The sequence below is a fragment of the Chiloscyllium plagiosum genome, unplaced genomic scaffold, assembly GCF_037043375.1.
Source record: "Chiloscyllium plagiosum isolate Xiang-an unplaced genomic scaffold, Cpla_swu_hap1 HiC_scaffold_46, whole genome shotgun sequence".
NCBI classification, from domain to species: domain Eukaryota; kingdom Metazoa; phylum Chordata; class Chondrichthyes; order Orectolobiformes; family Hemiscylliidae; genus Chiloscyllium; species Chiloscyllium plagiosum.
The window spans coordinates 67,987,910-68,001,774 of NW_028270184.1; positions in this window are offsets into that span (position 1 = coordinate 67,987,910).

The following is a 13,865-nucleotide window of genomic DNA, read 5'->3' on the forward strand; positions in this document are numbered from 1 at the left end:
CCTGGGATCTTTCTGTTCTATATTCCCTCCTCACGCTGTCTCTTGTCGTGTGATAGAGTCATACAGCAAGGAGACATACCTTTTGGTCCAACTTGTTTGTGCCAATGTCTTGAATGCTTGTAATTCCCAGAAAATTTCCTGTTTCTATAACCTCCATCCCTCCCATATTCCCGCTGTATATTTGAAACCTACTCCGATGCTGATAACTCTCCCGATGTGTAAATTGCTCAAGTTTCGATAACATGCCCAATCTCAATAATCTCATCCTGCACTCAGTACAATAATTCCTATTTCCGTAGTTTTGCACAATACTTACAGTGCCCCCATCTCTGTAAAATCCTCCGGCCTGGACCAAAGTACGCACCTGTGTACCTTCCTCAAGCCCCAAGAAAACAAGAAAACACTGGAACCTTCTGCGGGTCGATCACACTTCTGCCTCCGGCCTATAGCACCACATGACCACAGTAACCTTCTCCTCTCATTACCGAGCTCCTTATCTGACTAACCACCTCCAGACACTTTTCAAACCACAACAGCACTCCACATCTGTGTTTGCTCGTCCACATCTCTGTTTGCTCGTCCACTCCCTACAGCCCTCCCAGCACCTCAAAAACTCTCTCTTTGCGTAATTCTGCAATTTGGGGAAGCACGGTGGCTCAGTGTTGAGCAATGGTGCCTCACAGCGCCAGGGACCAAGGTTCGATTCCAGCGTTGGGTGACTGTCTGTGTGGAGTTTGCACATTCTCCCCGTGTCTGCGTGAGTTTCCTCCGGGTGCTCCGGTTTCCTCCCACAGTCCAAAGATGTGCAAGTCAGGTGAATTGGCCATGCTAAATTGCCCGTAGTGTTAGGTGCATTGTCAGAGAGAAGTGGGTCTGGGTGGTTTACTCTTTGGTGGGTCGGTGTGGACTTGTTGGGCCGAAGTACCTGTTCCCACGCTGTAGGGAATCTAATCTAAACTCTCCCTCTGCGTTCCATATTACTGTCCCTAAATATATCCCTCTATCCATAAACAGCCCCAAACCCTTCAAACCTCAAAGTCTCTGTGAACTCCCACAGCTCCAACATCCCTCCTTAACTGTGTAAAATTTTCCAGTCCTGAAACACTCTGAAAATCTGAACATCCTACAATCCGCCCTATCTGCGGAATCCTCTCAGGTCAATGCAACGCCCCGATCTGTGGAAACAACTGCAATGCTTGTGACTTCCTGATCAGTTTCTACAAGAATTACTATCTATGTGACATCCTCCCGTCGCTCTCACCAGCCCTGTCAATGTAAGCTCCTCCAGTCTCCCCACCAATCTAAGTATCTCCATAATCTTCTCCCACTCTTACACCCCTATCTGTGTAAACGTTACACTCCCCTACAACCATCCCTAAAGCAGGACCCTTTTCCAGTGTGTGCAATGCTCCCTTTCTGTGTTAGTGTCTCCAGGCTCTATTGCTGTTCCTGTCTCTGTAAGCTCGGACAGATTGTCCAGCCTTCTGGTCCTTATAATTTCCAGAACCTCAGCATCGGGCATCAGCAAATGTCTTCATGAACTTCCATATCTCTGATCGTTCCTCAATTCCATACAACTCTCTTATTCTCTGTAAATAGCACCATTCCATAAAATACTCCCTGTCTGCATAAACTGCCCCAATCCTACACTGAGAATCCTCACTGTCCTTTTGATCACCTGTAGTCCCTTCAGATCTCCTTGTATCTTTCCTGACTCCATTGAACACAGCTCATCTCAGTTTATAACTCCTCTAACTCATATGTTACTCCACATCTCTGGGATATTCTTCAGTTGCTGCAATTATGATTCTTTATCTTCGGCGCTTCCAAACCCCCTGATCGATGCAAGGTTATTGATCCCTTGCAGTATGTTTAACACCTGTAGCAGCCTCCAATTCCTCAATACATCCTGTCTCTGTAACCTCCTCAAATACTACAGCTTTGTAATATTACAAAGTCTTGTAATATTACATTCTTTGTAATATCTTCCAGTATCTGCAACGCTGTTGATTTCTGTAACCTCCTCCAGAACAGGACTCCACATCTCTGTGTAACTGATGGAAATGCTGCAAACCTGCCTTCACAGTGCACACTAGCTCTCTGAACGCCTGCAGCCCGACAACCCTCAGTATCTCTGGCTCGTCCAATCCCTACACTTCTCCCTGGCTGTGTGAACTGATACAGCCCCTTCAACCTAGCCTATCTCACTCTCTCCTGCAGCTCCAATTGTTGTCCGTGTTCATGTAATTCTCAGCACCAACAATCTTACATTAACTCCTCCAGCTCCAGCTACCATCCCAATCCGTGTAATCTACAGTCTCTCCAATCCTCCCTTTCTCCATAAACTCCTGCAGCTCCAATTTCTCCCCTATCTGTTTAATCTCCAGTCCCGACAACCCTCCCTTCCTGAGCCCCTGCACCAGCCGTTGGAACTGTTGTTATCTGTGTCCCCTCCAGCAGGCGCTACAACAATCCTCACGTCTGTAACTGTATACAGACAATGCAGTTCTCCCTTTTATATCTGACACCCTCCCCGACTTATAACTCTTATAGTTCCACACAATATCTCACCTCCTCCATTCCCATCTGTGCTAGAGAGCTCTAAAAATTCTTTATTCTTGTTTAAATTTCTGATCACCTAAACTCTATCCCTTTTTGAACTTGTAACCCCTACAGTTTCTGTTGCTCTCCATATAGCTGTAATCAATGATAGCACAGGTTCCCTTCCTTAAATCTCTATAATTACAATGGTTGTAATTGTTAAATGGGCACATTTCTTCCTCCTCATCCATCTCAGGACTTCCAATCCCTACAATTCCACTATTTGGAATGCTCCCATTCTCTGTACCTCCTCATGTCGTGAGGGTCGTTGAACACCACCAGTGCCCCAAAGGTTTATCATCCCCCCAGTTACTGCAAGTCTTCTAACTCTGTAGCATCCAACAGTCTCCAGTACCATACAACACTTGCTGGCTCTCAATTTGCATTTGTTGAAGTCTACACATCTCTGTAAGCAGCTCAGAAAAAGCACTTTAGACTCTACAATGCTCCATCATGAACATGCCACCATCTCTCTATTTCCTTTGCCTTCTTCAGTGTCTGCAACTCTCACTGTATCTTCCAGTAAGCTTCTTTAGTAGCTGCAGGTCTGCCTAGCTCCCCAGAAAACTTGTTCCATCCCATACAGCTCGCTCAATCACTTTAACACCCTCTGCTCAGTCTAATCCTCCTCTTTCCCACTGTCTTCCAGGCACAGCGGCGATCCTGTAAGAGAGCAGTGCGGAATGGGATGTTACAAATCTCAGCTGAGGCTTGAGGCCTACCATTACCTGGGAGTCACAAGGGGAGAGAATCTGAGTGAGTGCAGCACAATGCGGGAGAATATAAATCAGCAGCGAGAGTCAAGGCCGACTGGGACTTGGATTTGGAGAAACAGCAGAGCAGGAGGCTCGAAATCAGCACCGAGTCACAGAGGGAGTGACCGTGTGAGGGAGCAACTTAGAGCAGGAGCTTGAGGCTGACTCACACCTGGGAGGTGGAAGCACCAAAGTGGGAAGATATAAATCAGCACTGAGGATCGAGGCCTAGCGTACCTGGGAGTCACAGAGACGGTGACTGTGTGAGGACGCAGAATGGAGTGGGAGCTGAAGGATTAGACGTCCCTGAGAGATACAGAGACGGTGATCCTGTGAGGGAGCAGAGTGGAGTGGGAGCTGGAGACTTACATGTGCTTGGGAGTCACAGAGTCGGTGATTCTATGATGGAGCAGCGTGGAATGGGAGCTGGAGAATTACACGTACCTGGGAGTCACAGTGATAACCTTCTGCTGTTGGGAGCTGCCTGCACTGAGTTTGAAAGAAGTGCAAGAACCATCACAGAAAACACTGTAAGTTCATTGGCTGATAATAAACCGTTATTAGTGACTGTCAGTTAATTGCTGTAAGTAAGCAAATTTAATTTTAAACTTCTGAAGTAAGGATTAAAATCAGAAATAAGAGGGACAAGTGAGATTCTGAGCCAATATAATAAATTACGCTCAGTAAGCCACAGTTGAATAAGGGACTTAACCATATTATGATGTTCCTGATGTTAACTTCATTATAAGTAATTAAGTAAGTTACCCCAGATATGTTGCATTTTAGGACGTGGCAAGGCATATTTGTCAGATGGAAAATGCATTCTGTTACATTGGGAAGTCATAGCCCCTGCTCGTGTCCTAGATGGACACTGGGTCTTGGAGCTCAGACAGTGACTAGAGACTCTATGGGACATCTGTGATGATGAGAGTTAGGTGGATAGCACACACAGAGCAGATCACCCTGCAGACATGACGGCCTGGAAGAAGGAACGGTCTGGGGAACGAGGCAATCGGAGAGAAACAGTCAGGGAATACAAGAATATCCTGGTGTCTTCCTCCCAATCCAGTTTCCCAGTTTGGAAGCTGATGAAGGTGCTGGCTGCTCAGCGGAGTGCAGTCAGAGCCATGTCTGTGGCGCCACAAGCAGCCTGACTGTACAGGAAGGGAGGGAGAAGGAAGGAGGGGCAATAGGCACAGGGGAGTCAGGAAAGTGAAGAAGGTGTCAGAGTGTCTGTAATTCCAGGATAGTGGAGTTAAGAATGTCACTGTGTCTGCAGGACATTCGTCTGGGGGGCAACTGAGCAGTCAAATGTCATGTCCAAGTTGGTCGGAATGACCTGGGTAGGAAGGGTGAAGTGGTCTGGGCATCAGAATTTAGGGAGCGAGGTGGACGGTTAGCAAGCGGGACCTCAAATGTAGCAATCCCTGGAATACTCCCAGTGCCGTGTCCAAGTGAGGACAGAACTCTGAGTTTTAGGTCGGTCAGATTGTGACTGAAACAATGGTGCAGCAGGAAGGGCTTCAGGTTCTTGGGACATTGGGACTGGTTCTGGGGAAGGCAGCAACTGTACAAGCTGGATGGGCTAACGTGACAGAGCTGGGACTGAATTCCTTACGGGGTGTTTGGGAGGGATTGAAAATAACTTGGTGTGTGCTTAGGATCCAAAAAGTAATAGTGGAGGAGACTACCAGGATTCTCAAAATAATGGGAGATACAGTTGGTAATAATTTACAACAACAAATTTAACAGTGGAAGATGGAGTAAGAAAGAAATCCTTAAGCTGAGGTACTCTGCACGGACATAAATACTTTGAGTGTGGGGAGATGCAAATGAAGATTGGTGTATGGTCATCTGATGTACTGATCACCAAAAGCTGGCTCAGGGAATGGCACGACTGGGTGTTAAATATTGCTGAGGATACAGGATTCCAAAATGATTGAAGTAAAGAGAAAGGATGAAGATAGACACATTGGCTTAGATTAGCGTTCGTTAAGGCGTCCATGAGAAGGAGGATCCGCCAAGGATAGAATGAATTTTGCTGGAGCTACAGAACAAAAAATATGCAATTAAACTGTGAGTTACAGTTTGTCGTTCAACAGCCAAAGAAATGATGTGGAGAATAAAAATGCAGGGTCATTTGAGAGCGATGATAATACTACAGATAAGTTACACTGAGAAACTTAATTTATCCAGATAAACTGACTGGGCTACTGTTGGTGCAGGGTCATAAGGGGCACGTGTCCCTGGATTACATGGAGGAGAGCTCACTTCAGGAGTATGTGTCCAGCCCAAGAGAGCATGTACTGTTGGACATGGTCATTGGGAAATAGATGGGGCAAGTGGAACCAGTGTCAATAGGGGAACATTTTGTGGCGCAGCGATCATTTTATTATAAAGTTCAGGATAATGGTAGAGAATGATGTGCAATAATTGAGAATGAGAAACATTAGTTGACTGAGAGCAGCCTTCAGTGGGCCAGGATTGAAGCTGGGAACGTTTCGACAAGGCCAGTGAAATGGTAGCTTTAAATAGTATGAACCAGTTCAGATAGAGCTGGATTATGGAGATGGGGCTGCAGTGTGACCACAACTGAGAACTGGATAATCAAAGGTTTTCCCCATTTATACAGGAAGAATTACCAGGCCAACACAGTGAAGTTCCATTGTGTATAAAGGACGGGATCAGTGTTATTGTGATGTTAATCAATTCACACACTGCTCCCCTCTGCCCTCACCCCTCATCCCTGCGTCCTATTAGATATTGATCCTATCAGATATTAGTAACCTTTGAAAACAACAGAAAATATCACAGTATAGAGGAGATTACTCTGTATACTGTCTGCATTGGACAAGATGTAACATTGTTTTCTAAAGTTCTAGTTCTGTCACCCGATCTTCGTTGAACAAATCCAGACTGACTGTCCTGGAGTCCCAGGGACTTCCTCAGTGACCGTTTATCCACTGTCCCAGAATTCCAGCTTCGACCTATTCAGGCTGTCCCTTGCTCCGCATTAAACAAAGCTGCGGTGTCAGCTGTTCTCCAGGCCTCTGACACCATCCCTGCATCCAGTGAGGATTGGATAATGTCGATAACTATAAGGCCGGGAATTTCCCCCAGCTCCTTTTAACAGTCTGGAACATTGTGTTGCCCCTTTTTAAGGATTTGAATTTCCTGTATAATTCTCCGCTCCACGTTTGTTGCTCCCAATATTTCACACTGCATTCCCATTTTGATTCAGACAGACAGAGGCCTAAACCAACTTATGATTTGGTCAAGTCTCAATTTAGTCGAGTTTCATGGAGGGTTTCTCTCCACAAGGTGAAGTGCATTTTCTCATGACACCATCCCCAATCTGCCTCATTAACTACCCTCCCTGCCCATGTGGTTGTCGTCTCATCTGATCATAACACGATACCTGGATATCCCAGAATGAAGCCGCCTCCCTGTTTCACTCTGAGGATTGTCACTCTGAAACTACCCTAGACATGGCAGAGGGGGTAAACCTGGGGCTTCACTTTGTGGTTCTGATGGATGGCATAGTGCACGAGAGGTACATTATCTTCCTCCTGGGCTGGCAGGGGAGGCCATGAAACCAGCTTGGTGCGAAGATGACCCCTGGGTGAGTGAGGTGCCAGCCTTCTGGGTGAATGCCCAGCAGTGTAGGAAGGAGGTCAGTGACCTTCTCCCGTCCACCAGGGTTAGTGCCACCATCTGGACTTTGTGACCTCACTCTCACTCTCCCTGTTACTGCACCCACTTCCCACCAAGGCTCATGTTCTCCCACCTCCCACCAATTCTCATGTTCTCCCACCCTCACCCTCACCCCTATAATTGCATGTGAACTTACCCACCCTCACTGAATGCAGCACCTTTTCTCAGTCTCTCCAACCTCATCTCTGCCCCTCTACCCAACTCTGCCTGGTGTCTGTGCTGCCCACTCACTCACTCAGGACACCTTGCCACCTTTCCCCCAGCTGTGCCAGCACTAACAGCTGCACCAACCATTTCCATCTCCCTTCATACCTCTTGCTAATTTTCACATCCCAGAATGACCAATCCCACAATAGGAGAGAAAGCGCCAAGAGGGGCGTGGGTCAGTCCAACATTCAGCTCCTCATCCCCTCACAGGGGAAGGATCCTAACCCTAACAACCACAAGAGACTTCCTGACCGTGTCCAAACTCCCGGACTGGGATCTGAGAGTCCCCTTGTCTCACTACTGGGCACCATGACAATGCTATCAAGCTTCCTCGGTTTATGTCTGTGCTAAACAATAAGACAATATAGCAGGTGGCTGACCAGGTAGCTCTGGCTGAGGAGAAACATTGCTGAGTGCAGGGTAAGGCAATAATTCTTTGAACATTCAACGCATATCAAAGTGAGTGTGTACAAACACGGAGTAAGCAGCCCAGAGGGACAGTCCATGAGCTGGTGCGTATCCCTGAGCACAGTGTCCTTGCAGCAGCATTGAGTGCGTAGAAACACAGAGTGAGCAGCCCAGAGGGACAGTCCATGAGCTGGGTGTGTCCCCCTGAGCACAGTGTCCTTGCAGCAGCATTGAGTGTGTACAAACACAGAGTGAGCATCCCAGCGGGATAGGCCATGAGCTGGGTGTGTGTCCCTGAGCACAGTGTCCTTGCAGCAGCATTGCAATGAGAGTTGTCAGTGCACCCTGAGCTGCAGCATTGAAGTACAGAAGTGTATTGTAGTGGGTTGGAAATGTGCTGGGATGGCATGTTGAGGCTGGCATGTGACAGATGCCAGCAGTGGTGGGTGTGGAGTAAATGCAGTTTCTGTCAGTGCAGTGTTCCCCAAGACGTTGCTGTCCAAGATAGAAGGCCGCAGGATCGAGGGGCGAGATGGAGTCACCAGTTACCAGCTCGGACTTTCATGTCAAATTCTCTATATTGAGGTTCCCTACTGCGGGAGGGAGGGTATGAAGCTGAAAATTGATGAAGAGCGATCTCCATGAATGTGGTTGTTGATCATCAGGAATCATTCAGTCAGCATCTCGCCACTGCTGCGCTCAAATCTTGTGTTAAAGAACAGTCCGGCACAGGGACAGGCCCTTCAGCCCAGCAAGGCCGCACTGACACATGATGCCCTTTGAAAGTTAAAACAAAAGTTTTTTGCTTCTGCACATTCTATGTCATTCTGTTCGCTGCTGTCTCGTCTCTGTGCCAAGATCCCTCTTAAACTTTGCTATATTAGCTTTTCCCCTCTATCAGTGTATTCCAGGCACTTGCACATTCTGTCTGGAAAAGCAAAAAAACTTACCTATCATATCCACTGAACTTTCTCCCTTTTACCTAAAACTTATGGTCCCTAGTAATTGGGAAAAAAAAACCTCTAACTGTCCTTCTTTCTATGCCTCTGACAGTTTTGTAAATATCTATCAGATGGCCCCATAGTCAAATATGCCCAGATGCAATCAAACCATGTTTGTTCAATTTCTCCTTCTGGCTAATACCCTCCAAACCAGACAACATCCTGGTAAAACCTTTCCATGCCCTCTCCAACACTTCCATATCGTCTGGCAACTAGTACTGTACACAATATTCTAAATGTACCTCGAACTAAGTTTCTCTACAGCTGCAATATGACCTGCTAATTTTCATACTGCATGCTCCGATGCAGTTCTGCAAGTTTGCCATCAGTCTTCTTGATCACCCTATCCACTCGTGTTGCCACTTTCAGGGGACTGTGGAGCTGTACACCTAGATCCCTTTGGATGTTGATGCAATCAGTAGTTTTTCCATCCACTTCTCTCCTGCATTAGACCTTCAGAACGCATCACGGCGCAACTGTCCAGATAAAGTTACATCTGCATTTTCTCTGTCCAAGTCTGCAGCTGACCTACATCCTGCTGTATTCTCTGGCAATCATCCTCACAATCTGCAACTCCGCCAAAATATTTACAGATCTCCAGTCATAAAAACACTGTTCCACCACTACTCTGTCTTCTATGACCAAGCAGTTCTCTATCCATCTTACTAACTGACCGCTGATCCTATTTCACTTCACTTTCTGTATGAGCCTGCCATAAGGAACCATATCAACGGCCTTGCTAAGGTCCAAACGGCCAGCATCCAGCCCCGTGCCCTCATCAATCAATTTTGTCACTTCCTCAAGATAATCAATCGAGTTTGTGAACATGAGCTTCCCCACACAACTGTGTTGCCTGTCACTCGGAAGTCCATACTAGAGTACTGTTGGAGCTGCACTCATTCAGACAATTGATTATTCCATCAGAACTATGACTTGAACCTTGGAGGTTAGATTAGATTCCCTACAATGTGGAAACATGCCATTTGGCTCAACCAGTCCACACCAAGAGTAACCTACCCAGACCCATTTCCCTCTGACTAAAGCACCTAACACGATGGGCAATTAATATGGCCAATCCACCTTTGGACTGTGGGAGGAAATCGGAGCACCCGGAGGAAACCCACACAGACACGGGGGGAATGTGCAAACTCCATACAGACTGTCACATGAGGCCGGAAACGAACCTCAGACCTTGGCGCTGTGAGGCAGCAGTGCTAACCACTGAGCCACAGTGTCGCTGTTGATGGTTACTTTACAGTGGGAAGTTTGTCGGGCTGTGATGGTTACTGTACAGTGGGAGGTATGTTGGGCTGTGAGGTTGCAGACTGTATGAGTTGTACAGTGTATGATTCTGCTCCTGCCGATGGCCCACTGCACCTCATCGATGCATCATCATTAGTTTCTCAATCTGTTTAAAGTCTGTACCAGTCACTGCCCAGGGGGCTACATATCATGGTGAGGGGAGTCTGGAAAATGTGAAGGTAGCCCTTGTTCCCCATAAGGACTGTGTAGTGACCATTCTTACAGATGTATGAAATGGAGAGGTGTATCTGCAGCAGGCAGATCGGTGATGATGTGGTCAATTATATGTTTCACTTTTATTGATTCCCTCATAACCTGCCGCAGAGTAGTCCAGCAGCCACAGGATCCAGCATCAATGCTGAGCACAATACTGACTCTTTACCCTCTGCCTGGCTTGTCCTGTCAGTGTGACAGACCCTAACAGAGGGGGTGGTGATGTTGCCTGGTATTAGTCCTGTTCACAGACTCCTGCTTTACAGATAATATCTGACTGTTGCTTGATTTGTCTGTGGGATTTATACAACAGGTCACTTTTACATTTTATATAATGAAGAGTTAATATCACTTTGTTTCTTACATATTTTAAAATAAACCAAACATCATTATTTTTCAGTTGAAAACAATTGAAGTGAACAATAATTGAATTACCAGAGGACACAGCTAACTATTACACAATTCAGTGACTGTAGTTAACAGCTGATTGATGTACAGAACAATGAACACACCATCTTGCATGCAGCATAGCTGTTGAAAATGATTTTGAGGAAAAGCCTGAATTCAGACACAGTGTTGTTGAATCTCGCCATGACCTCCAAAACACTGGCCATCTCCAGAATCTGTCCAGTGAGTTTTCAAACTGGAGCTGGGCACAATAGACTGGTTATATACATACCTGAACAACGGGGAGATGTGAGTGGGGAAAACTGGTCAATGGACTAACACATGGTACTGATCCAGATGCATTTGTAACAATGACGTGTAAACAGCCATGTCTTGCAAGTATATATCTTCTTGTGTGCCACGTAAACTCTGTAATTCTGCACCTTGGACCCGATCCTGAATGAAGGTGTTATAAAGATGATGGGCTCCTGCAGCACATGGCATCTTACATTGAATCCCTCATAAACCACATCCAGTGTATGTTAGCCCCACAATGTCAGTATCCAAACAGAATTGTGCAGCTCCATTGATGGCCAGTATAATCCCAGCCCAACGACCTTGTGTGTGACTTGAGCTGGAAATCTCTGTGTAAATGCTTGCAACATTGTTCTAACCATTAACAGCAAAGTCTCTTTACTGAAGTTTCGATAGCCTTTCATAATACCAACTTTTAGATTGTCCAATAAGCATTATATCCCCCATTTATTCCATTCACTGTTATAACAACAATATGATGAAAACAGTGTCCAACTCACAGTAAGGAGCATTGAAATGATAAATCTCATTCCCACACCCAAGACCAAATTATTATTAATTACAAGGACTTTGAAAATATACAATTATTTTCCCTTGTATTAATATTGTGAACTAATGGTCGACTCTCTTGCTCCTCAAATGCTGCCTGAACAGCTGTGCTTTTTTCAGAACCACACTTTTTGACTCTGATCTCCAGCATCTGCAGTCCTCACTTTCCCCCTGCTAATATTCACTCATAATCATTTTCGTGGCAACAATATCACTGTGTGTTTAAACATGTTAGTCAGGTATGAGTACATTTTCAATTGCCTCTGTCTGTCTCAGAGCTCCTTAATCTGTGATGTGACTGTCAGTGTCTGTGTGATGCTCGGTATGCAGGCCATGCCTCTGAGAAACTATCCGATTGTTTCAAACAGCATATTCCATCAGCTGTTTACAACAAATAGGTTACTGCCTGGACCCAACCAGCCAGAGCTCACAAAACCCAAAGCACAGTGTCCAGAATTGGGCTGGACTGGACAATATCTTTCATGTTAATTTATTCATGGAATAAATTATTTATTCCAATATTTATTGCCGGTCCCTTTTTGCCCTTGAGAAGGTGCGTGTGAGCTGTCACATTCACCTGCTGCAGCCCATATGCTGTAGGTAGACTTACAATACCATTAGGGAGGGAAGTTGAAACAGTGACACTGAAAAGACGGCAATATACTTCCCAATCAGCTCGGCAGATAGCTTGGGTTGGAACCCGAACATGGTGGTCCCATGTATCTGCTTCCCTTGACCTTCTTGATGTTCGTGGTTTCAGAGGTACGTTGTAAGGAGCCTTGGGAAATTTCTGCAGAGCACCGTGTAGATGGCAGGCATTGCTACTCCTGAGTGTCAGTGGGAGAGGGATGAAGCTGCACCCACACAGGCAAATGGAGGTATTTAATCACATACACATTCAACGTGAGTCTTTTTGATGGGAGACAGCTTTCCGAAATTTTGAGGTGAGTCATTCTTGTAGGATTTCTTGCCCCTGACATATTCTTATAGCCAATGAATTTATATGTGTCGAAGTGTGGCGCTGGAAAAGCACAACAGGTCAGGCAGCAGCTGAGGTACAGGAGAGTCAATGTTTTAGCATAACCCTTCACAAGAATGGGTAATGAAATATATGGTCCGTCCAGTTCTGGTTAACGGTAATCCCTGGGATATTGCTAGGTGGGTGTTGAGTGATGGTGGTGGCAATGAACATTAATGGATATGGTACACTTTTCTACTATTAGAGGTAATTGTTGTCTGGCATGTGTGTAATGGAAATTGTACTTGTCACTATTCAGCACACACCTGCATATTTCCAGAACCTGTTGCATTTGGATAAGGACTGTTTCAGTATCTGAGTAAATCACGAATGGTGTTGAACATTGTCCAATCATTGGGAAATATCCCCATTTGTGACTTTACAGTGTAGGGATGGTCATTTATGAAGCAGCTGAAAATTATTGGGCCTGGGGCAGAGAGAACTCTTACAGCTCACTGATGCTCTCATTTTCTCTGAGCTAGGTAGCTGGCCTCTAGTTCCACCTGCTCCAGAGGTGTCTAACAACATATCTGAACAGAATAATGTTGCACTATCATGGAGCTGAGCGAGGATTTGGTTAGCTCAATCAATTGGACGGCTAATTTGTAATGCAGATTAATGCCAACAGTGTGGGTTCAATTCTGCACTGAATGAGGTGCCTGAAAAGGGCTGTCTTACTCAACCTCTCCCTTGCTTGAGGCATGATGACTGTCCAGTTAAACTTTGCTAGTCTCATCTATCTAACAAGACAACAATCCTATCATCCTGTTGGGGTATGGTGCCCTGCCTTTCCATTTCTGGTCTACAGGTTTACTCAGAAACCCCTCCCCTGGGGAACTGCTGCGGAGATGGCTGCTCCCCACCAACCCCAGCCACCTTCCTTTGTACCAGGTATAACTACAGCCAGTGCAGACGAATCCTATTTGATCCAGTTTTGCTGTTAATCCAGGATATGACACTTAGTGAAATGCAGTAATGATGCTGTTAAGTGCAGTCACTGTCACCTCACCTCTAGAATTCACCTTGTTGTACATCGTTAATCCAAGGCTTCAATGTGCCCAAGGGACGAGAGCCCAAACTGAGCTCAGTGAACAGGTTGGAGCTGAGGCAGTGCTGCTTGACCCTACTGTAGATGACATCTTCCATCACTTTATTAATGTTGAGAATCAGAGCAATGGGGCAGTCATTGAGTGTCTGATGTTTTGTCTGTGTGTGTACAGGACATATCCTGATAGTTTCCCACATTGTCAGGTAGGTGCTAGTGCTGTATCCCAGCAGGAACATCTTGAATGGAATGTTATCATGGCCCACAGCTTTTGCATTCCCCATCCCTCCAGCTGTTTGGAGTTACCACACACAGTGAATCGAATTAGCTGATGACTGCCATCTGGAGAA